Genomic DNA, 23,594 nt, shown 5'->3' on the forward strand with positions numbered 1-23,594 from the left:
GCGTGTGGATGGTGGTGGTGGAAACAACAGGGGCTTTCCCTGCAAGTATATCATGAAATTATGCATCTCTTGCAAAGCGTAAACCAAAGAGTGTAAGATAAAAATCTCCTGAGTTAATCTTTAACAGGCAAGGATTTCAGACAGGGGCATAAAATATAGGCTGCAAATATGCTAAGACAGCCCAGTGAAGAATCAGCTGAGAGTCAGGATATTACAATTGAATCTAACAAGTGCTGAGTTTCAGGTTATTTTGTTAATCAACATCAAGCCTGAAATGATACAATTTTGTATCATTGTGGAAGTCCTTTTCTTCCTTCTCTCTTGTTAAAATAATTGAGAATGAAACCTATCTGAAGTAATGTGTCTGACTTTCAAATTGCATTCTAAACAATCCATTCCAGTAGCTGCGCTCAAAAATGTCATATTTTAATGTTCAAATGCAACTTTTAAACAACTACAAAATGAATTATTTTAGGAATGTCATTGAAGAGGCTATTAAGATTTTACTTCAAAACATGCTAAACTTTCCAAATGAATGAGCTTCCATTGTATTTTCTTTAAAAACCATATAACAAATATTTGGCCACACGAGGGTGCTCTATCCTAGAGTATGTGTGCATAGATGCATAATCTCAGTGCATGTGTCGAACATATATTTTGCTGCTGGAAGTGCAGAAGGACCAGGCTTCATGTCCAACAGATCCAAACTTTTCATTTTGAAAGGCAAGGATCAGAACCGAGAATTCACAGTGCACATTTTTTTTTAAATGTAAAAATTAGTCCCAACAGGATGTTAATTGTATAATAATTGTGGGCAGGAACTGCGGTCAGCGAGCAGGAGTGGGGCCCACTCAACGACGCCTAAAATGACGTGGGATGACGTCAGGCGGAACTCGCAACGTCACCCCGCGTAATTTCCATTTTCAGGTCGGCGGGGGCGCAGCCAAGTCAGCTGCTCACCCGCTGATCTGTCAATGGCCTATTGAGGCCATTAAAAACTATTTAAGATCGTTAATGGACCTGCCTGTCCAACCTTAAGGCTGGCGGGCAGGCTGGGAGCCCTGGCAGGCTTCATAAAAAACATGAAACCTCATCCACGGGCGGGATGAGGTTTCATGAGGGTCTTTAAACTTTTATCACATTGTTCAATAAAAGTTATGGACATGTCCCAACTTATCTGTCAGTGCCACATGAGGGGACATGGCAGGGAAATTTTTTAAACCCTTTTATTTAAAGTTTTAAATCTGAGCTGATCTCCCTGAGGCAGCATTTAGCCTCAGGGAGATCGGTGCGCTCTTTCACGTGCATGCGCGAAAGAGCGCACTCCTGGCTGAGGGATTTCCCCCCCCACCGCCCGCACAGGGAGTGCTTAGCACTTCGAGCGGACATCATGCTGAGCGGGCCTTAATTGACCCGCCAACTTAAAATGGCAGCGCGCCCCCAATTGGGGGCACCAATCCCGTACTTCCCCCTATGACGGGGGAAAATTTTTCCCTGTGTTTGCATTCAGCTGTTGGGCATTAATTGTGGACTAACCTTTGCTCATATATGTAGAAACAGGGTGAATGCATGGCTGTTGGTTGGAAATGAACAATATATAATGTGTGTCTCTGCAAATTAAAGTTTATAAGTGTATAAAAACTAGGTTCCAGTTCTATCCTTCACTGCCTAGCTATGTGAGTTACACCACAGACCTATTTTGTGCTACAGTTTATAATGAAGTTTTTAAGGATGTATTAACATCTATTTGAAATAAGTTGAAATGTTTATAGGATTTGCAGCTCTTTATACCTGGATAAATTCCCTATATCTGGAATAACATTTGGATATTCCTGTATTCACTGTTCAAGTGGACCAACACCACTGATTAACAGGTTAGCCATCTCACTGGGGGATCTCTCCAGTCAACAAAAGATGGCAACCACATAACAGAACAACCTGCAGTGTAAGGCACTAGCATTTTTATCAGCTATAAAATCCAAATCTTTATAATTTTCTTTTAGAGGCTTGCTTTATATAGAATTTATACAGAATTTCCAGCACAGAAACATGCCATTCAGCTCAAATAGTTCATGCTCCACATGAGGCTCCTCCTACTCCTCATTATCTACCCCTATTCTTTCCTCGCTCATGTATTTACCCAGCTTCCCTTGCGATGCATCTGCCCTGTTCACCTAAATTACTCCTGGAGACAGCATGTTCCACATTCTTACCACTCTCTGGGTAAAGATCTTTCTCATGAAATCCCTACTAGATTTATTAGCTTATATATATGTGTGGCCACCCCCCCCCCCCCCCCCCCCCCCCCCCCACACAGCATGTTCTGGTCTCCCTAAGTGGAAACACTTTGTCCTTGACTACAGATCCCTGCATGGCCTTTCTTCACATGACAATTGTTACATTGTGAGACTGAATTCACTTCACATGAAGCTAATAAAAATAAAATTGTTGATTGTTGAACTTCACGTCAAGCATGAGGTGTAAGTTTGAGGGTGGGGAATTGGGGCTGGGGGGTGAGGCTTGGTGGGGGGTAGAAATCTACCTGCATGATTTCAGAGGAGGGTCTCTAGAGATAATAAAAATACTGTTGTCTGAGATTCATACAGCTGTCTTTCTGGTCATGCATGACCAAGGCCATTCATTTCACCTGCTGCAACCACTGAAATACTTTGTGTACAATGGCTCCATGCACCTTGAACAGCAAACAGGGAAGTACAGCTGCCAGAATAAGGTTGGAAACCATGAGTAATAGGTGATTTATTCCACTGAAAATGCCAGGACGCCAGCAGCTCTACAATTACTCTACCACTGCTGGTACATCATCAATGTAAAGTGAATTTGGCACCTGTGTCAAGAAACAAACGTCTTAAGGGTTTTAAGGATTACCAGCACCAGAGCAAAGCACAAACTGAGGGTAAGTCTGGCATCTTACATTCCTCTCTCCAGTATCCTAACACACAATATAGTATCCCCTTTAAAAGCTGCTTTAGCACTGCTGTGATGCGTGTCCCATAATGGCAACAGAATGATTTCCAGAGCCTCTGGATCCTGAGGCAGGGCCGTTTCTTGACATGATTCTACAGTATAAACATAACACAAGATCGTAAATGGCATTTTTAAAGCAATTTTATATTGGCACTGTTCGAAGCTGCTTTAATGCCAGTAATGCCCATGCTAGAAATGCTGGAGGCCAACATGTGGATTTTGTGCAGCAAGCTTCATTTTCTAGGTAAACATGCCATGGTTCTCCAAATCCAGTGGCCAGGAAAACCCACTCTACAGCAAGGTCTTCCCAGCAGCTATTTTAGTGAATCCTGGCAAGATGACCTTTGGATTGCCACAAGCTGTTCAAGACTAGCGCATTATGGAATAGCAGTGTCAGCATGGAACTTGTATATAACAAAACCAGCTCAAGTTCAGATTCCACAAACCAAATACCATGATCCAGCCTCTGATATTTGCATTGCTAAATCCAGCTTTTTTTTTTTAACCTGGAACCTGGCCCCCAAAGTCAATACATGTTAATATAAAAGAGCTAGATTTAGCACTGTAAATGTTGGAAACCAGTTAATTAATATCGGTCTTCTGGAGTCAGTGTAAAAGAAACTTTACATTAAGTGCCGAAAGCAACTGTGCAAGGTCTTCCGCCAAATTAGTCATCTTTTATCCTGTAAGTAAAGCCAACTTCTTTTAATACACACACACAAAGATAGTAGTGAGACAAGCTCTTAAAACTCATGTAAATCTTTCGAGTTGCTTGAGGATATCCAATAATTTTAATGCATCTATCAAAAATATGCAGATCAACTTTCAAAATAGTTTTCTACTCGAGAGTTTATTGACTAATTCTTCCTCAATACAACATTGTGATATATTTTCTTTCAAAGATATTTTACCAAGTTAAAGGCACTAAATAAATTAAAGTACTTATTGTAGTTGTGAAACTGCTGTCAATGAAAGCAGCTCTTTAATGTTTGCCAGGGTTCTTTTGTGTTAAATTTATCCTGTTAATACCACTTTAAGAACAGAACATTAGTACATGCCTAAGAATTAAACATGTGCAATTACTCAAACGCCTCAATGCATTTATAGATAGAGTATGGATCAATCAAGTTTAGAATTTGTCATTCTGACTGCAAGTTTTCGCTATTGTCAGGCACATATTGGTCCATCGTATTGCAGACTCAACCAATTCACACCTAGTCAAAACAATGGCGCTCCAGTAGCTTTGCAGCTTCCACCATTTTGCTTTAAAAGTGCTGAGTGCTTTAATGGCAGCACTACAGCAAGGTTAGATGAAAATACTAAGATAAAAGCAAAATACTGCGGATGCTGGAAATCTGAAACAAAATCAAAAATTGCTGGAAAAACTCAGCAGGTCTGACAGCATCTGTGGAGAGAAAGACAGAGTTAATGTTTCGAGTCCATATGACTCTTTATCAAAACTAAAGAGAAATAGAAATGTGGTGAAATACAAGCTGTTTAAGGGGGGGTTGGACAGGTGGAGCTGGATAGAGGGCATGTGATAGGTGGAGGCAAAGGAGACGTTGCAAAAGATGTCATAAACAAAAGGTCAAAGGGGTGTTGACAGCAGTGATATTAGCTAAAGGAATGTGTTAATGGTGACATTAAGGTAGAAAGCAGGATGAACAAGGGGCAGCTGGCCCTAGTGGGAGTTGGGTGGGGAGAGGGAGAGAAGGGGGAGGGATCCCCCCCCCACCACCACTGGGGCCACCTGTCCTTTGCTCATCCTGCACACAAGCACACACATGAACGCACACATTCTAAAAGCTGGATCCAGCAGCGGAGGTGGTTTTGGATAGTGGAACAAGGGGAATATACAACATACAATTATTATAACAATTTGGATATCATATCATTCGGTGTTGGGAATTTGTGCAACTGACTGAATTAACAAATAGTTTATTCATTTTGATGAATTATTTCAGAAAGTACAATCAAAAGATGCTGTGTATTTTAAAGTATTTCCACTTAACACCTCCCTCTAGGCCAGTCATGGAAATGTAACAAGGGCCTCATTATTATTATATATGATCCAGTTGACAAAAGAATATGAAAAATGCAAGGGTATAGTATTAGTTTCCACAATAAAGAGAAATTGTACTTAGTCTCCCAGTGCACTAGAGAGGATAGACCTACCTCAAGAATGAAAAGGTGCAAAAAGGTATGGATTTTAATCAGCAGAGAAGAGCCTGAAAAGGAAAGGAACAATAGCGCGGCCTGTGAAAAACAGTGGCCCGACGTAATGACTATATATTTCGAGTCTGAAGGAATTGTCTTTGCGCAGTTCTAATGTTAAGAGACTTGTTAGTGTTTCAGTCAAAGCTTGAACAGAGCACTTATTGCAATGGAAAAGAATTATGGCTGATCTGAAGCTTGTGTTGATATAAGCGAGGTGAAGTCAAGTCTCAATACCCAGACGGCTTCTGTAAGAGGTCATCGACAGTAAATAGTTCCCATTGACACGGGTGGGATTTGTGGTAATCAATCACATTTCACCTCAATGATGCTTTTACGCTACAATAGCTATTCTGTGAATTTCTTTGTATATGAAACATCAAGCTGCTCACTTGTTTTACTGAACTTTGAGATAGAATATAAGCCTCCAAGCTGGCTTGTACTAGATGAGGAACAAATCTGGTCTAATCTAGACTGAAGGATCATTAAAATTCAATTGTACCAATCAAAAACATGGCATGGACTCTGCTTATAGTTATTCCTTCCTCAAGGTTGGGGAATTAAATGAAACTGCATCATGTACAATATTCAGTTGGCCACAGAGCTGCAGTTAAGGTGAAAATAACCTGCAATTACCTTTGTCATAGAGCCATTTGGGCTTGCTCAACTTCACCAACAAAGCTCCACTCCATGTGTATTTAGTTTTAGAAATTAGAAATAACACAACTGTATGTAAACAGTACCAGCTACAATAGGGCATTTAAAACAATATTGTTCCTACGGTCTGTCCGCAAGAATGACCCAAACCTCCCTGTCGCTTGCCATTTTAACACTCCACCCTGCTCTCTTGCCCACATGTCTGTCCTTGGCTTGCTGCATTGTTCCAGTGAAGCCCAACGCAAACTGGAGGAACAACACCTCATCTTCCGACTAGGGACTTTACAGCCTTCCGGACTGAATATTGAATTCAACAACTTTAGGTCGTGAGTCCCCTCCCCCATCCCCACCCCCTTTCTGTTTCCCCCTTCTTTTTTTTCCCAATAAATTATAAAGATTTTCCTTTTCCCACCTATTTCCATTATATAAAATAAAAAAAAAACCCACTAGAGCTATACCTTGAGTGCCCTACCATCCATTCTTAATTAGCACATTCGTTTAGATAATATCACCAACTTTAACTTTAACACCTATGTGTTCTATTGTACTATTGTTGTTGACATCTTTTGATGATCTGCTTCTATCACTGCTTGTTTGTCGCTACAACCACACCAACCCCCTCCACCTCTCTGTCTCTCTATCTCTCCGCCCCCCACACACACACCTTAAACCAGCTTATATTTCAGCTCTTTCCTGGACTCGAACTCAAGTTCTGTCGAAGGGTCATGAGGACTCGAAACGTCAACTCTTTTCTTCTCCGCCGATGCTGCCAGACCTGCTGAGTTTTTCCAGGTAATTCTGTTTTTGTTTATTGTTCCTACTTTCCTCAGCTAGAATCAATATTCCCACAGAAATTCTACCATCAATCTCCTCATCCAAGATGATTTTGATTGGGGATGAAGTTTTGGCTTTGGGCACAAATTGCACCCAAAATTCTACTCATTTTGAGAATTGCTTTCTTTTTTCCCCGAGCTGCCACTCAAACTCATTTGCATATCGTTGGACACAAATTCTGCCATGAAGCAATTATGAAGTGTTTTAAAATTCTGTATTTTGGGGGAAATGTTTGTTTTATAAAATATTCCTCAATATATTTAAGAGTGGTAGCTTGGTGCAGTTTGATTAATAAGCTGAAAATGGGTTTATAACAAAAAATAATTTTTAACCAGTGTCAACCAAGCACCCATGAGTAACTGGATTTTAAATTAAGGAAAATTACTTTTTCAATAATATACAGGACAATTTGCTGCTTATATTAAGGCATGGTAGTCAGTTTCTGAGTAAAGTTAAAAAAAGCTGCATCCAAAATCTTTTAAAAGGCTGTTAGTGTCCTTGTGCCCAAAGGATCCAGCATAAGTTTGAGCCTCGTCAAAGGAATACAAACAAGTCTAATTAACTGAAACTCTCAATGGTGATTAATTTAACTCTTGGGGGTGTGTAGTAATTATGTTTTTATTTAGTGTGTAATGTATCTTTAAGAGCAATGCGTGTTAGGCAAGATCACATGATCTGTAGTAGCCAATAAGAGAGTAGAATGGGCTACCTCAGCAGTCAATGTAGAGATAGAGTTTGAAGCACAAGTGTAGTTGCTGCTGAGTATATTGTAAATAAACTTAATGTTTCAACCAAGACGTATTTGCACATCAACTCTATCATTAATAGCACAACTCGGCCACCCTACAACAGGGTGTGAGGCCAATTTTGGGTGAGGTATGCTTCTAGCGCAAGATTTTTTTTAAACTGGTGCAAAAAATCATAGAAACTCGATTTGCACTTAAAATTTCCTCCATTTTTTGCACCAGGTCCGCCAACTTGGGATGAATTGCACTGAAAAAAAAAGCACAACCAAGCTGAAAGTCCAGGCCTAGGGTTCTTTACCTCCCCTGCCATGCGCTGCTATTTACATTCTTCACAGGGCTGAACAAACTGCAGCTGTGCACTTGAACAAATACCCTGCTACCTGGTCCACTTCACAAGTTGCACATGGTTAAGAGACATACACTACTGACTCTGTACCTTGCTCATGGCCTGAGCTGAGCTTCACCGAAATAGGACTTGCTGGTTTACAGGTACACAAGGCCTGTAAAAAAATATGACGGTACTCAAAAGTATCTTGTAGAGAGAGCAGGGTATATTTAAAATTTAAGGCAGTATGTTTCTTTTAGGATTTGTCACACAATACTTCATGTCACCACATATTTTCATCATCTCTTGTCAACAACATTGCATATTAACCTTGAACTCATCCTTCATCAGATACAGTGATAAATTAAATGTCGAAAAAATCTTGTTCCAGAGTACATTTCCAAAAATAGCAAAGATTTATGTCATAACTAGAAAGGGAACCCAGTGCTAAGGCCAAAAGTCAGGATTAGAGAAGTTCAGAAGGTTAGAGACTGCTTTCATTATCTGATCCAGGTTCAAAAGATCGCTGCACATATTTATATCAGTGGTGATTTATTAGTTTTAATGAACTTAGAGCGTGAGGTATAAAGTCTCCATATTTCTCTTAGAAATTATGTAAAATGTTAATGGCTATTCAACTGATCAATGATACTTTTTTTGATATCATCACTGTAAGCCCATAAGACGGTAGCAGAAGAAGTAAAACAAAAACAGAATTACCTGGAAAAACTCAGCAGGTCTGGCAGCATCGGCGGAGAAGAAAAGAGTTGACGTTTCGAGTCCTCATGACCCTTCGACAGAACTGTTCTGTCGAAGGGTCATGAGGACTCGAAACGTCAACTCTTTTCTTCTCCGCCGATGCTGCCAGACCTGCTGAGTTTTTCCAGGTAATTCTGTTTTTGTTTTGGATTTCCAGCATCCGCAGTTTTTTTGTTTTTAGCAGAAGAAGTAGGCCATTCGGCCTATCGAGTCTGCTCTGCCATTCAATGAGATCATGGCTGATCTGATAATCCTCAACTCCACTTTCCTGCCTTTTCCCCATAGCCCTTGATTCCCTTATTAATTAAAAACCTGACTATCTCAGCCTTGAATATATGTAACGACCCAACCTTTACAGCCCTCTGCGGTAAAGAATTCCACAGATTCACCACACTCCGAGAGAAGAAATTCCTCCTCATCTCTGCCTTAAATGAGGGGCCCCATACTCTGAGATTATGCCCTCTGGTCTGAGACTTTCCCATAAGGGAAAACAACTTCCCAGAATCTACCCTGTCAAGCCACCTAAGAATCTTATATGTTTCAAAAAGGTCGCCTCTCATTCTTCTAAACTCCAAAAAGTACAGGCCCAACCTACTCAACATCTCCTCATAAGAAAATCCTTCCATACCCGGGATCAACCTAATGAATCTTCTCTGGACTGCCTCCAATGCCAGTATATCTTTCCTTAGCTAAGGGGACCAAAACTGTTCACAGTATTCTAGGTTTGGTACAACATTCACAGATTAGAAATTCATGTAAATAGCTCATCACCAGAAGACTTGGATACAGAGCTTTTAAAAAAACAATTACCTGTAAAATAATCTTTGAGGAGAAACAGCAAAAGAAAGACAACATAAGATGCACCAAACCAGATCGCATAATGCAGTCAAAGAAAACCCTAGATTGTTTTCAAAATCAAAGAACAGTTTTAATTATATAACTACTTTCATGTCAACCAGAACACTTATACAATATTCTTGACAACTAGCAAGAGCTTGAAGCAGTTAAATTCTTTAATCAATATTCCAACCCTCAAAAATATCTAAAGAAAAACCCTTGATTAAACCATATAACACAGAGTTTAAACAATATGGTGGTCACTCTGAACATTTAAGTCCAGTGAAATACAAATACGCACACATGCAGACAATTCTACTCTCCCTGAACCAGGAAGGTCATTTTGGAAAAATTCACAGAGATGTTGAGACATAGAGTGAGATTTTCATCTTCGAGATGGGTAGTGGGAGTCAGGAAATATCCTGGCTCAGCGCACCTGCCTCAGGAGAAGGTGCTAGCAAAGGTGAGATTTTAATTCCAGGGGGTCAGGTGCTAACCGGAGTCGGCCTGCTACCCCAGGAAAGAGCCACAGGGGCTGCCAGGTGCTGAGATGGGCTGTTTGGTGCTCTGGTGCACCACCTTGGTGCATGGGACTTTGTCCCAGTTATAATAAAAACAGTAATACTCTCGAGTCCTAAAGCTCACACACCCCCACATTCCCGATGCCCCAGCCATGTCACCTCATACCCCTCTAACCCACATGGCCCTTCATACTCTCCATGCTAAGCTATGGCCCTCCACCGACACCCATGGCCACTCTTAACCTCCATGCCAAGCTATACCCCTCCATCTACCCCCCCCATGGCCCCTCATCTCCTCCATGCCAAGCTATGTTATGTCCATGCCCATTCACCCACTATACACTCTCTATTGAACCAATGAACCCTATAGTGACAATAGAATGTGTTTTAAAAAAACACTTTTAAAAAAGTAATTCATTCATAACTTTCCACTTTCTTAAAAAAAATCCCCTTTTACTACATCCCAATAAAAGTGTAAATCATCAATGCCCTTATCAACAGCAGAAATTGCAAGCACTTGAAACCTCTATCTTGTGTAAATAAACACTGTACAATTGATACAATAGATCAGAAAGCCCAAGCTATTAAGCAAGCAATGTTTTCCCTAGGCTCAGCAGTTTCAAAACTCTAATGGATGTCTGGGCTGTCAGCCAAGAATGCACAATGAGGCTTCAGAGGCCATGGAGGAGCTGGGTAAGACCTTTTGAACTTACCTTTCAAAAGGTTTCCTCATCCAGACTATGATTCATGACACCACTAAGATGCTATGAACCACGAGTACTTTAAAAGCTGGCCCAACTCCATGAAAATTACAGAGGACTAGGACATGCCTAACCCCGCAATGGAACCAGCCAGGTCGGGAATGCAGGGTGCAAGCTTGCAACCAAACCTCACTGATGAAAATTGGAAACCCCAGAAATGGGGCTAGGATTCCTGGGATCAGCTGCCACTTTCACACCTCCACAGAGTCTCCCCAACTCCATGAAAATCCATGCATGCATTATGTAACAAAATACTGACATCAGGAATAGACATAATGCAAACCATATTAATGCACACCACTAATAAATGACATTAATGTATAGCATTAACTATTTTATGAAAGAGATTTTAATGCCAGCTTACTGATGGCGCAGCAAAATTATCCATTGCATAGCAAATTTGCACACATCAATAAGATTTCAGACTGCATTGCTGGTTGACTTAATCAATTTCAATCTGGACAGTGATATGGGCACACACTGGACTTCAACACTCCTTGGTTAAAGATGGGAAATTGACCATCATTACTGCTCCTGACTTCTTGCCACTGACCAACAATTCCGACTGAGCTCCATAAACCTCTTCTCCCTCCCTCTTTTAAGATGCCCCTTAACACCTATTTCTTTCACCAGGCTTTTGGTCACCAGTCCTTGTATCTAAGCGTGTGACTTGGTGTCAATTTTGTTTGATAACGCTCCTATGAAGCACTTTATATAAATACAACTTGTTGTTGGACTGTGTTGTTGCACTGTAGTACAATTGGTAGCTGACACTTTATAGAATTACTGAACGAATGTTCGTAGAATGATACTGCTGTAAATGTTTTCAGAAAGAAAAAAAAATTGTCACAATAACATTATTCAATACCATTCCTGCTGCCTTCTTTTGGCTGCAACACTTTTTTCCCCTATTATTCCATTTTGCATTATTTTACCTTATTTCTTGTTAAGTTTACATTATAACATCATTAGCCAAGAAAGGATATAACATCATTGGTAAAGAAAGGATATATAAGGCCAGCGTGTATCAACCAGAAATTTTCCAAGCGCCTGATGTCAGCGGTGAACCTGACAAAACAAGTTACCTTGTGGGCAGCACCAAGAGGTAAAAAGGAAATGGAGTGCTCTTGGGTAAAGTACTAAGTCCAAGTCCGCAGCACACAACAGCCTCCAACTGCAAAGCAATTCTGGTCTACTTGACAGTTCACCTAGAGCATCCCAGTTTCCAAAAAATTAGCAATGTCTGACTCATTTGCCTATCAGTTTGAATCTAATTGAACAACGGGAAAATGAGAGATTAATTGCCTGTACATGGTCAGTATTTTTTTTTAAAGCAAGTTTTGCCCTTGTATGTGGATTTTGGAGCCCCTGGCATCTGGTAAAATTACGCAATCAGAACCAAAGGATTTGCCCCAAAAAAGATCTGCCAATTAATTTATCATTTGGTTTCCAACAAATATTAACACTATAAATTGTGATTTCCTGTTTGTTAACTAGAATAACTAGGCCGTTGGCCAGTTTACAGGATATTGACAAATTTCCCCTAACAAATGAGTCACTCTACACTATAATATAATATTCCGGATTGTGCAGCTGTAATGGTGGTGGAACTGCCAATGCTCATGGTCATTAATCTGAACTGACAGCAATTTCTGGATTCCGCTTTGTGCTGTTAAATTTGGAAATCCAGAAGTTGCTGTCAATGATTCTATGTTTTTCCATCGGGTGTATCGTTAAAATCCACACAGATTGCAATCAATTAGAAATCATTGAATTGATGCAAACTTCCACTTTCTATGCATTATTTCTCACCCTTGAGAAATTCACCTGGGTTTTTAACAGCATACAAAGCCAGAATTACTGCAAACAACTTCTCTGACCCTGAAAAATATAATTTTATATTAGTATAATGTCAAATTCCTCGACCCCATGGTAAAAATTGCATATTTTGAAAATATTGTTTTGAAAATTTATGATATTTCAGTTTGTATTTTAATTTTATGTGTATGTCCCAAACTATGTTTTTCATAAGAACATAAGAACTAGGAGCAGGAGTAGGCAATTCAGCCCCTCAAACCTGCCCCGCCATTCACTATGATCATGGTTGATCTCATTTCGGCCTCAACTCCCAATTTCCCGCCCTCTCCCCATAACCTTTCAACCAGTTACTAATTAAAAATGTCTATCTCCTCCTTAAATTTATTCAGCATCCTGGCATCCACTGCACTCTGAGGTAGTGAATTCCACAGATTCACGACCCTTTGAGAAAAGTAATTCCTCCTCATCTCTGATTTAAATATACCACCCCTTAGCCTAAAATTATGGCCGCTCGTTCTAGAATGCCCCACAAGGGAAAATGTCCACTCCACGTCTACTTTGTCTATCCCTTTTAGCATCTTATGTACCTCAATTAGATCTCCTTTCATCCTTCTAAACTCTAGCGAGTATAGGCCTAAATTGTTCAATCTCTCCTCATAAGACAAGCCCTGCATCTCTGGAATCAATCTAGTGAACCTCATCTGAACCGCCTCCAATGCAACTACATCCTTCCTCAAGTAAGGGGTCAAAAACTGTGCATAATACTCCAGGTGCGGTCTCACCAATGCCTTGCACAGTTGCAACAACACTTCCCTATTTTTATACTCTATTCCTTTTGCCAAAATTCCATTTGCCTTCCTTACTATCTGGTGTACCTGCATATTAACTTTGTGATTCATGCACAAGGACACCCAGGTCCCTCTGCACTGAAGCATTCTGAAGTTTCTCCCCATTTAAATAATAAGTCGCCTTTTTATTCTTCTGACCAAAATGGATGACCTCACACTTATCCACGTTAAACTCCATCTACCAAATTTTGGCCCATTCACCTAACCTGTCCATATCTATTTGTAAATTTCTTATTTCTTCATTGCAACTTACTTTCCCACCTATTTTGGTGTCATCTGCAAATTTAGCTATAGTACCTTCTATCGCTGAATCCAAGTCATTAATATAGATTGTAAATAGTTGGGGTCCAAGGACCGAACACTGTGGCACCTCACTAGTTACAGCTTGCCATCCAAAAAAGACCCATTTATCGCAACTCTCTGCTTTCTGTTGGTTAGCCAATCCTCTATCCAAGCTAATATATTACCCCTAACTCTGTGCAATCTTATCTTGTGTATTAATCTTTTGTGTGGCGCCTTATCAAAGGCCTTCTGGCAGTCCAGATATACTACATCTACAGGATCCCCATTATCCACTTTGCTTGTAACATCTTCAAAGAACTCTAGCAAATTAGTCAAACACGATTTACTTTTCATAAAACCATACTGACTCTGATGGATTGCATTTTGACTTTCCAAATGCCCCATTACTACTTCCTTAATAATGGATTCCAACAAGTTCCCAATGACAGACGTTAAACTAACTGGTCTATAGTTTCCTATTTTCTGCCTCCCCCCACTTTTTGAATAAGGGTGTTATATTAGTGTTTTTCCAATCCACTGGAACCTTTCCAGAATCCAGGGAATTTTGGAATATTATAGCCAATGCATCCACTATCTCCACTGCCACTTCCTTTAAGATCCTAGGATGTAGGCCATCAGGTCCTGGGGACTTGTCACCCTTTAATCCCAATAGTTTGCTCAGTATTTTTTCTCTAGTGATGGTGACTGTGTTGAGTTCCTCCTTCTCTGCACTACCTGTTACTATTGGGGTGGTACTAGTGTTCTACACCGTGAAAACTGAGGCAAAATATTGATTATGCGTCTCTGCCATTTCTGTGTTCCCTACTATTAACTCCCCAATCTCATCCTCCAAGGGACCAACATTCACTTTAGCTACTCTCTTTCCTTTTATATACTTGTAGAAGCTTTTGCTATCAGTTTTTACATTTTGCGCTAGTTTTCTTTCATAATTTACCTTTGCTCTTTTTATTTTTTTTTTAAGCAACCCTTTGTTGATCTTTAACAGTTTCCCAATCTTCTAGCCTGCCACTGACCTTTGCAATTTGGTATGCCTTAGTTTTTGCCTTTATGTTATCTTTAACTTCCTTGCTTAGCCATGGATGCTTTTTCCTCCTCTTACCATCTTTCTTCCTCTTTGGAATATATTTTACTTGGGAGGAATTGAATATCTCCTTAAATATCTGACACTGTTCATCAACTGTCCTACCTTGTTGTCTTCATGCCCAGTCCACTAGGGCCAAATCTGCCCTCATACCGATGTAGTTTCCTTTGTTTAACTCCAGAACACTAGTATAGGACTCAAGTTTCTCGCTGTCAAACTGAATTTGAAACTCTAACATGCTATGATCACTCTTCCCTAGAGGATTCTTTCCTATGAGATCATTAATTAATCCCATCTCATTACACAAAACCAAATCCAGAATAGCCTGCTCCCTGGTTGGTTCCACAACATACGGCTCCAAGGAACAATCTCTAATACACTCTATGAACTCTCCCTCAAGGCTACCCTTGTCAATTTGATTAGCCCAGTCTATACGCATATTAAAGTCACCCATGGTTATTGCCGTGCCTTTCTTACATGCTCCCAGTATTTCCTCTCTCTATAAAATCATAAGCAGTGAATGATAAGAACTGCTGGTTTTTTCTTGGTTTTCAATTTGTAAGAATCCTTCAATGTGGCCCGAATGTCCTTTTGATTCACTTGCAGATTCAACTTTACTGAGTTGATCACCTGATAATCTGCAAAAACAATGATTTCAACACCCTAGCTACTTGAAGACATCAATGTTGTCAGACACTGGACATCCCTTACAACTAGCAATGGAATGAAATTAATATTGGGAAAGGTAAAATACACACCACTGAGATCACTCGATTTTTGTCGGCAGCTTTCTTCGAGGTCAAGATGAAACAGCATCACTTTGCCACTGACCACACAAATCTAGACCAAAGAACTAGTTTTTAAAATGCCAAACCTCATTGACAACACACTATGTATCTGTTCTGACACAATGGGCAGAAGATTACAATGCAAAAACAGAATTACCTGGAAAAACTCAGTAGGTCTGGCAGCATTGGTGGAGAAGAAAAGAGTTGACGTTTCGATCCTCATGACCCTTCAACAGAATATTACAATGGACAGCTCACCCAGTCCCCCCCACCCCACACACACCAACCCCCACTGATGAAGCAAATTTGGCATGCAGCCGACCCATTCCACACTGGCCTGCCCTGCAGACAGACTAAACAGGGACAGTATGGGACTTCCATCCCTCACTGGGAAGGAAGACCCACCCTCAGAAGCTGCCAGTCAATCCATCAGTTCTGACAACACCAAGAGCGCCGGGACTGCATTGAGGAAGGTGATGGAAACCTAATGGACCTCGGAGAAGGCAATTCCGGGATTTTGAGCTGAAGGGTTTGGGCAGGTTGGGGAAGAGGAAGGGGGTTTAATGCAGCTGGAGGGTAGGAAGAAATAGGAGGATTCTATCTAAGGAGAACACCTCCCCTCCCCCACACACACCCAATCCAGTAAGGGCAGCCCCCTTCCTTCTCAACCTTTGAAGAATTTTTTAGTCCTGCCTGATTGCCCAAGCTAACAGTTTTATTATTGGGGTCAATTTCTCTGGTAACAATCCCAATTGACCCTTGAATATCTATTTAAATATGGTCCCTGTAATATGGGTGAACTCAGGGGTGGGTGAGAAGGTGGTCGATGGGCACCCATCCTACTTTAGGTGTTCCCCTCCCATCCCCCCTGCCAAAAACACACCTGGTGGGGGCATGTAAAATGTAGCCCAATGACTCTTTATTTTTAGGATCAATTATATAGTCTTGAACCAAAGGCAACACTCAACATAGCCGACAAGTATTTTGAGAATCTGAGTTTATGCACAATGTCAGAGTAAAATAGAGTGGGTTCCTGTACTCTATTATAGCTGGTTCAACATATTTCTGACCCAAAACTAATTAGCAGCTTCATCGAAAGTAAAGTAGGGAGAAAAAAAATTTACAAGAAGGAAAGCCAAATACTTGCAAAGTTAAGCCATAGATTTTTGTATAGCATCATACATTTGTATCACATGGACAAACTAGATAAGTTTGTCACTTTAGTCATTATTAAAAATATATTTCTAAGCTAAGAGGTGTGAACTCGCTATTTCATCGTCATTAGAGTTTATATTATTGCTTATTAATATTTGAAGAGCCATTTCAAGTGTTGCTGTTAAGCACTGTATCATGACAGGATCAGTAAGGAAAAGAAGAGATTATTCTTCAGCTAATGCGCTTCGACTCGTCAGCCCAAATAAATGAGACTCTTCAGCAACAAACGCATCCACCAGCAGTCCTGATGCAAGATTCCACTGTTTCCAACACCACTTAAGAGGTAACAAAGCGGTGACAGCAAATGTACTATTGAAGCTACATGTGACATAAATAGCAAAAATAATAAAAATGCATTGAGCAAAAAAATACACAGACTAATATTTCTCTACCAATAAAATTGCCCTCATTTTATCCACATACATCAATGCTAGAAATCTCTAATTCAGGTCTCACTGTGCAATTTTTCAATGTTGAATGTTGAATGGAATAGCCCTAAACGTATAGGCCAAAATGTCAAAGGAAGACTGCTTATGTTAAATTAAAACACATACACTATTTAATAGAACACGTGCGGATAAATAAAAGGCTCCACTGCAAGTCAATATACAAAGTTTATGCAATGACAAGATGTTCACTATCCACACACACACAGTGTCAGTCTAGTTTTTTTTTCATATTTATTGGCTACCTACAGACAGCCCTGGCTACACAACACATATAGATCTGAAACTGCTAACTAAGACTTATCCACGTGCACAAATTTGCTAAGGGAATCCCATCTCAGATCATTGGCTTTCCTGGAACAACCAACAAAAGCAGTATCAATGTAAATAGCCAAAGGCTAGAAGCAGTTGCTCTCACCAAACTATGATATATAGCATGGACTAAGGGGAAAGAAATAGGGATGACACTTACAAAAATAGTGGCACAACAACTTCTTTGTTTAGTAACTATCTTTAATAATCTGGGAACAGCTGTAAGACCTATGGCCCTTTCAAGAACTTCCGTCCTTAAACCTCCTGGAGTCTGCCCTATTTCGAGCCTTGAAAGAAAAAAAAAGAGTTGTTTGTTCACATCAGCACCGATAATTGTCTCTATTTGAAAATTAATAGCATACTTGTGACTTTAAGCATGAAAATGGATTAATTTGAACGGGATGACTGCCTGGACAATAGGAACCAACAGAATTAAGCAACATATGATTAACTAATGCACAGAGGGTCAGTACAAATAAGGCTCTAAAGTACATATTATCCACTACCAATTCCCAATATCAATGATCATCATACAAAAATGGGAGTTCAGTTTATTAAGTTTGGGATTTTATGATCAACAATCTTCAATAAAGTGCTGGTTTGTAGCCAACACTGTCAAAATACCCACAACACAGATCAAAAATCAGAGTCGGTAAAGCTGCCATACCTCTGGCCCACTGAAATCATGGAGAATGTTGTTAACGTTATCTGCTGTTTACTTGCTACAAAGATGGCACTTTAACCTTGTCAGCCTACCTCAACAGTTATGAGGCATACAAACGAGGTTTCCTGGAGATTCACTTGTAAATATAAAATCTTTAAAGTGACAGTTGTTTTGTAGCAGAGTGACTACTTGAAGCTCAAGATTAGTTTGGCCACAGTGTTGGGCTTTCTTTCTCACCATAGCAAAAGCAATATTGCCAGAGGACTGACAGTCAGGAATTGTAATTCCTACCTTCACAAAGGGAGACAGAACTTAATCCAGGGAACAGAATAATCAGCTTAATCCTAAAGATATTAAAATAGTAGAATCTAAAAGACAAGATAACAAAACAAATACCAAGAGATAGAACACTAGGTGATTCCTTGATCAAGAATGAAGGATTTGCTTGTTTATTTGGCATTTCCTTATCATGGAATCAAACCCCAGCTTTTGTCTTACAGTACGATCTTGAAATTTTCAGATGATACCAAATTTGCGGGGTTTAGCTAATAAAGTGGAAGATTGCACTAAATCCAGGAAGACTTGCAGAGTGGGTGGATAAATGGCAAACAAAATTTAATATAGCATTGATGTGAGATGGCTCATTTTGGTAGTAGGAATAAGGAAGCCATTTATTACTTGAAAGCTAGGTAAGAGAAAGGAGTAAGATCTGGGGTTGCAAATACATAATATCACTAAATATAGCAATGTATGTTGATCAGGAAAATGAAACACCACATTTGGAGTACTGTGTGCAGTTCTGGTCTCGATTTAAAAAACGAATATTGAAGTACAAGCAAAAGTGCAGAAAAGATTTACAAGAATATTACCAGAATTGAAAGGATAATGATAAAGAATTAAATTGTCAAGAAAGATTAAGCAGGTTGGGGATTCTTTCCTCCAAAGTAGAGAAGACCAAGGGAAGATCTGATAAGAGGTCTGTAAAATTTTTGAAGGGGTCCATTCAGATAAACATGGAGAAACTGATTTCACCTTTGGTTGAGGCTAGAAGAAGGGGGCACAAACATAAAATAGTCATTAACAGATCACAAAGAACATAGGAAGAATTCCTTTAGTGTGAATGATTATAATGTGCAACTCGCTGACAGCGACACTAATCTGTGGTTGGTGCAGATAGCATGAATGCACTTAAGGGAAGGCTTGGTACAAAATGTGGAGAATGGAATAAAGGGAAGCGGGGTCAGGGTGGGCAGAGGTAATTAAGAGTGTGAGGAGGCGGATAATAACACCGGCATATACTAGTTGGGCAGAATGTCTATTTCTGTGTAATTCTCGGGGCAGAATTTTGCCCTTGAAGGGTGGGTGGGCCCAACCGACTGGGCAGTGGGCGGGCAGCCAATCGCTGCTGCCGAAACAGGCCCCGCTGCCATTTTAAGTGGGCGGGCCAAATAAGGCCCGCTCAGTGGGCTGCCCAATGGGAAGTGCTGTGCTTCCTGTGCGGTCAGGGGGGGGATTCCCCAACCGCCAGAGTGCGCTCTTTCGCGCATGCAAAGTGCTGCCTCAAGGAGATCGCTGAAAGGCAGTGAAACATGAAAAATGGAAAAATTTAAAAATCATTAACATGTGCCGCTCATGTGAAAATGCCACACGAGATGGGACATGTTAATGAAATGTACAAAAACTTTATTACAATTTTATAATTCCGATATCAAACCTCATCCCACCACTGGATGAGGTTTGTAAAAGAATCACTTACCCGCCTGCCCGTTGGGCCTGTGCGCCGAGCCGAAGTTCACACGGGCCCCTCAAAATCCTGGTTGATTGGAGAGTTAATGGCCTTAACATGGCCTTTAATTAATGGCGGGCCCGCCGACCTAAGTATCGTGATGCCGTGCGCTGACGTCCGGAAGCTCACGCGACAACAGTGCGTGACATTTTAAGCGCTGATGGGCGGACTCCGCCATCTGCCCATCAGCCAGAAGATTCTGCCTTCTGTAATAGTTATTCTTTTCAAAATTATGCTGTTACTGGGATATAAAGTTTACTAATTTAAATACTGTTTCAACTTTGACCACAAAAAAATGCATATATTCACTCACAGCTGATTTCATCCAAGTTTCTCACCCAAGTTAAGAAAATTCAACCTGAAACTGTGCTTAAAAAGGACATTGACCCTGACACTGGCTTCTGCTTATACAGCATATCGTAGCAAAGCAGCCCTCCTGCTATTATATGCTCAGTCAGGAATTGTTGACTGAATGGTTTTGTTTCAATTAAAAATTTAAAACCCTAAGCTTTAAATAATGTGTGACAATGAGACAAATGCAAAATAATACACTGGGGCATCCTGTTGTGGTAAACTATAAGCATTTCTCCAAGAAAGGTCCTAAAAAACTTGCAGACAAGATACAATGACAAGAGAAAATAAATGGTCACCTCTCCCAATTTAATCACAGTACAGTTTGTAGCCTGACATTGGTTCATGGCTACCTGGATATGGAATCACAAGCAGGAAAACCTCAAGGTATTAAGGGCATTATTCCAAATTATTAACATTGCAAAGTAATTATTTTTCATCACCTGGTTAATAGAATGGCAAATAAATAGGAAAGAGCTTGGAATTTTCAACCTGCACTTGATTCAATTCTGTTAAGTTGACACCTTCTTGGCTTTGATTGGATCATGCTTGGAGGGATGCTTAGTCACCTCTGTGTTTTTGAAATCTTAGAGATGATTCAGTGTAAAAAGACTTCTTGAAAATTAAACTGCTAAACTAATTCAACACATCAGAATTGGAAATCCTTTGGACAAAGGAAACACATTTAAATATGACAGACAAGAGTGATTATCATCTTAACAGGTTCCATTTGGCTCCAAAAAAGGGAGACTTCCTAGCAGCTTTTCTAAAATGGTTTGCAACCCCATCCAAATATGCAATTTAGAAACCTATGTTTATTTCCAAAGAATAGGGTATGTAGAAGAAAAAGATGTTAAAATTTCTTCAATTAAACAGCAAGACTCCTAGAAATTACAACCTTAAGTCCCTGATGCTTTCTTCTAACAATTGAAAAGTATTTGTTTTTAAAAACATAAGGGAGGTAGAACTCTAACCTGAAAGTCTGATGTTGAGCCTGTAGATTTGTCAGTACCTTTAATAATTCCTACTGGGAATCTTTTTACTCCAAGCAATCAGGGCAATTTTTATCATTTTCAATAGAAACAGTCACTTTTGGTGCAACTGGGAAATTACAAAGCTTTGGGCCATTCCTCAGGGTGGCTTTTCTCCCACTTTTCAATAAATGAGATTCCTTAAGTACTAGGGATAAATTAGAAGCAATTTGTGTAGGGTTAGGAATTGATCAGTAAATCAGTAAAGGTGATTTTTAAAAAAATTCTCCCTCCCCTCACAAATCTTACGCCCAGCACTGCAAAAGGTCTTGAAAGCTCATGACTGGGCAGAAAGGTGACAAGACTCTCAAAATGAGTTGAATATTTGCAAACGAACTACTAAAATTATGTTTTAAGGTCTAGAGGGTTTCCAAGGACAGCTAATGAAAAGATAAACATAAACTGGGCAATAGAGTGTCCTGAATTGGTAATCTACCACATATGCATGGCTGACATGATCATGAAAACATGATACACTGGTTTCACTCTATTTTCAAAAATAGGAACAACAATGTATGGCATGTGAAAGTGAGAAAAAATTTTTTAAACCATCTCACTAGGTGGCCCGTTGGGAGTTACTGTAACTTGTTACAGCCAGCTTTTAAAAACCAGTAAGCTCTGGCTTTCTCCACACATCCAAGACACGGGAAATTTGTGCTTCCTGAGCTCGCCTTTTCCAATTTCTGAATTAAATTTTACTTTGAAAAAAATAAGAAACTCCACAGAATTTAAACAAATTTAGTCAGCATTCTCTAGGAGGGTTAACATTCTTAGAAACAATAGTGAATTCATCTAAAAGATGGGGAAGTGTTCGAACGTAACAGTAAACCTGATTCCCAAAGATTTGAACTCATGTAAATGGGCTTCAACACTAAGAGCACTGAGCTGAGTTTTCCTATCAGCTCATCTCATCAGAAAGAATTATTCTGCGCATCGTCTACTGATAACGGATTCTTCAAGTAAGGCACAGAAGGAGGACAGCTCCCTGTTGGGTGCAACAAACATTGACCTTTTTAAAAAATGTTGTGGTAAGGCAGTTCTTAAAATGTTACTGCCAACAAACCCTCAAAAGTCTTGGAAGAAAGCTCCAGGCTATCTTTATATCTCTGTCTTTTGTAATAAAGAATAATGAGATAGTGTTTCCAAGATCTTCAGTCACACCAGAAATTTATTGGATACAAATTAATCCTGTCAGGTAACAGAAATATAAAGTAATGTATAACTATCAACCTGGAAACCTGGCCTGAAGAGTTTATCTTTCCAAATCTTTGAAGAATGCAAAGAGCTACAAAAATATAAATTCAATATAAGTTGATTTATTTGCTTCAAATTTATAATATTTTCAGCTCTTCACCATTTTGGCATTTTGCCTCAAAACACAACTTTATTGCATACATTTCAGAGGCCTTATGTCACTGTTTCTAGAACGATTTTCACACCGTCACATGGAAATTCAGAACATATTAATTTTAGTTTATATTAATCAGGATTATGTATCATCTTAAATAACATTAGCTATTGTCTCAATGGGGAAGAACTGTGTTGTGAAATGGTTCAATTCAACACTGACAAAATGTCAAAGATGCTTTTGACGGAATTCTCTGTGTACTACACAACCAGGTGCAATTAAATTAAAATCATAAGGACAAAGAAAGCTTCTTTTCTTTTACAATTTTTTTCCTTTTTATCATCCAGCAACCTCAACTAAAAATGCCATGAGTTAATGGATGTAGGATCCTTGCTCCTCACTTCACAAATCAACCCAAGAGACCAAGCACAGTAAATTGCTTCAATCCCAACAAACCCATTGCTCACAGGTATAAGATCAACCATGACAACAAATTTAATATATCAAAGTACTCACACAGAAGTATGTACAAAGTGTGCGGTGGCTCCAGGAAATATACATCTCTATGTAATCCTGAGTACACTTTGTAAAATGCAAAAAAAATTACAAATACCCATTTTGCAATGCCTCACCAGAATAGAAAATTCTGTTGTTGAGGTAGTAAATCTTTAATATATAACAGCCAATTTTCTGTAATTGGATAATGGTTTCATTATTATTCCTGTGCAAACCTTAAGATTTCTTTTAAACAGAGCAATTTGCTACGATTTGGAATGCACTGCCTGAAAGAGTGGTGGAAGATGATTCAATAACAAAGGAAATTGGATAAATATTTGAGGGGAGGGAAATTTGCAGGGCTATGGGAAAGAGCCCAGGAATGGAAGAATTGGACCAGCTCTTTCAAAGAACCAGCACAGGATCAGGGACTTCTGCGCGTATCATTCTATGATTCTATGCATTCACT

General features: G+C 39.6%; 1 protein-coding gene across 8 annotated transcripts in view; it reads right to left on the bottom strand.

Annotated features, from left to right (window-relative positions):
• Positions 1-23,594, bottom strand: part of magi1b (membrane associated guanylate kinase, WW and PDZ domain containing 1b) — a 510,580-nt gene that overhangs the window by 331,418 nt on the left and 155,568 nt on the right. The window lies entirely within an intron of this gene.

The sequence above is a fragment of the Carcharodon carcharias genome, chromosome 7, assembly GCF_017639515.1.
Source record: "Carcharodon carcharias isolate sCarCar2 chromosome 7, sCarCar2.pri, whole genome shotgun sequence".
In the NCBI taxonomy this organism is placed as follows: Eukaryota; Metazoa; Chordata; class Chondrichthyes; order Lamniformes; family Lamnidae; genus Carcharodon; species Carcharodon carcharias.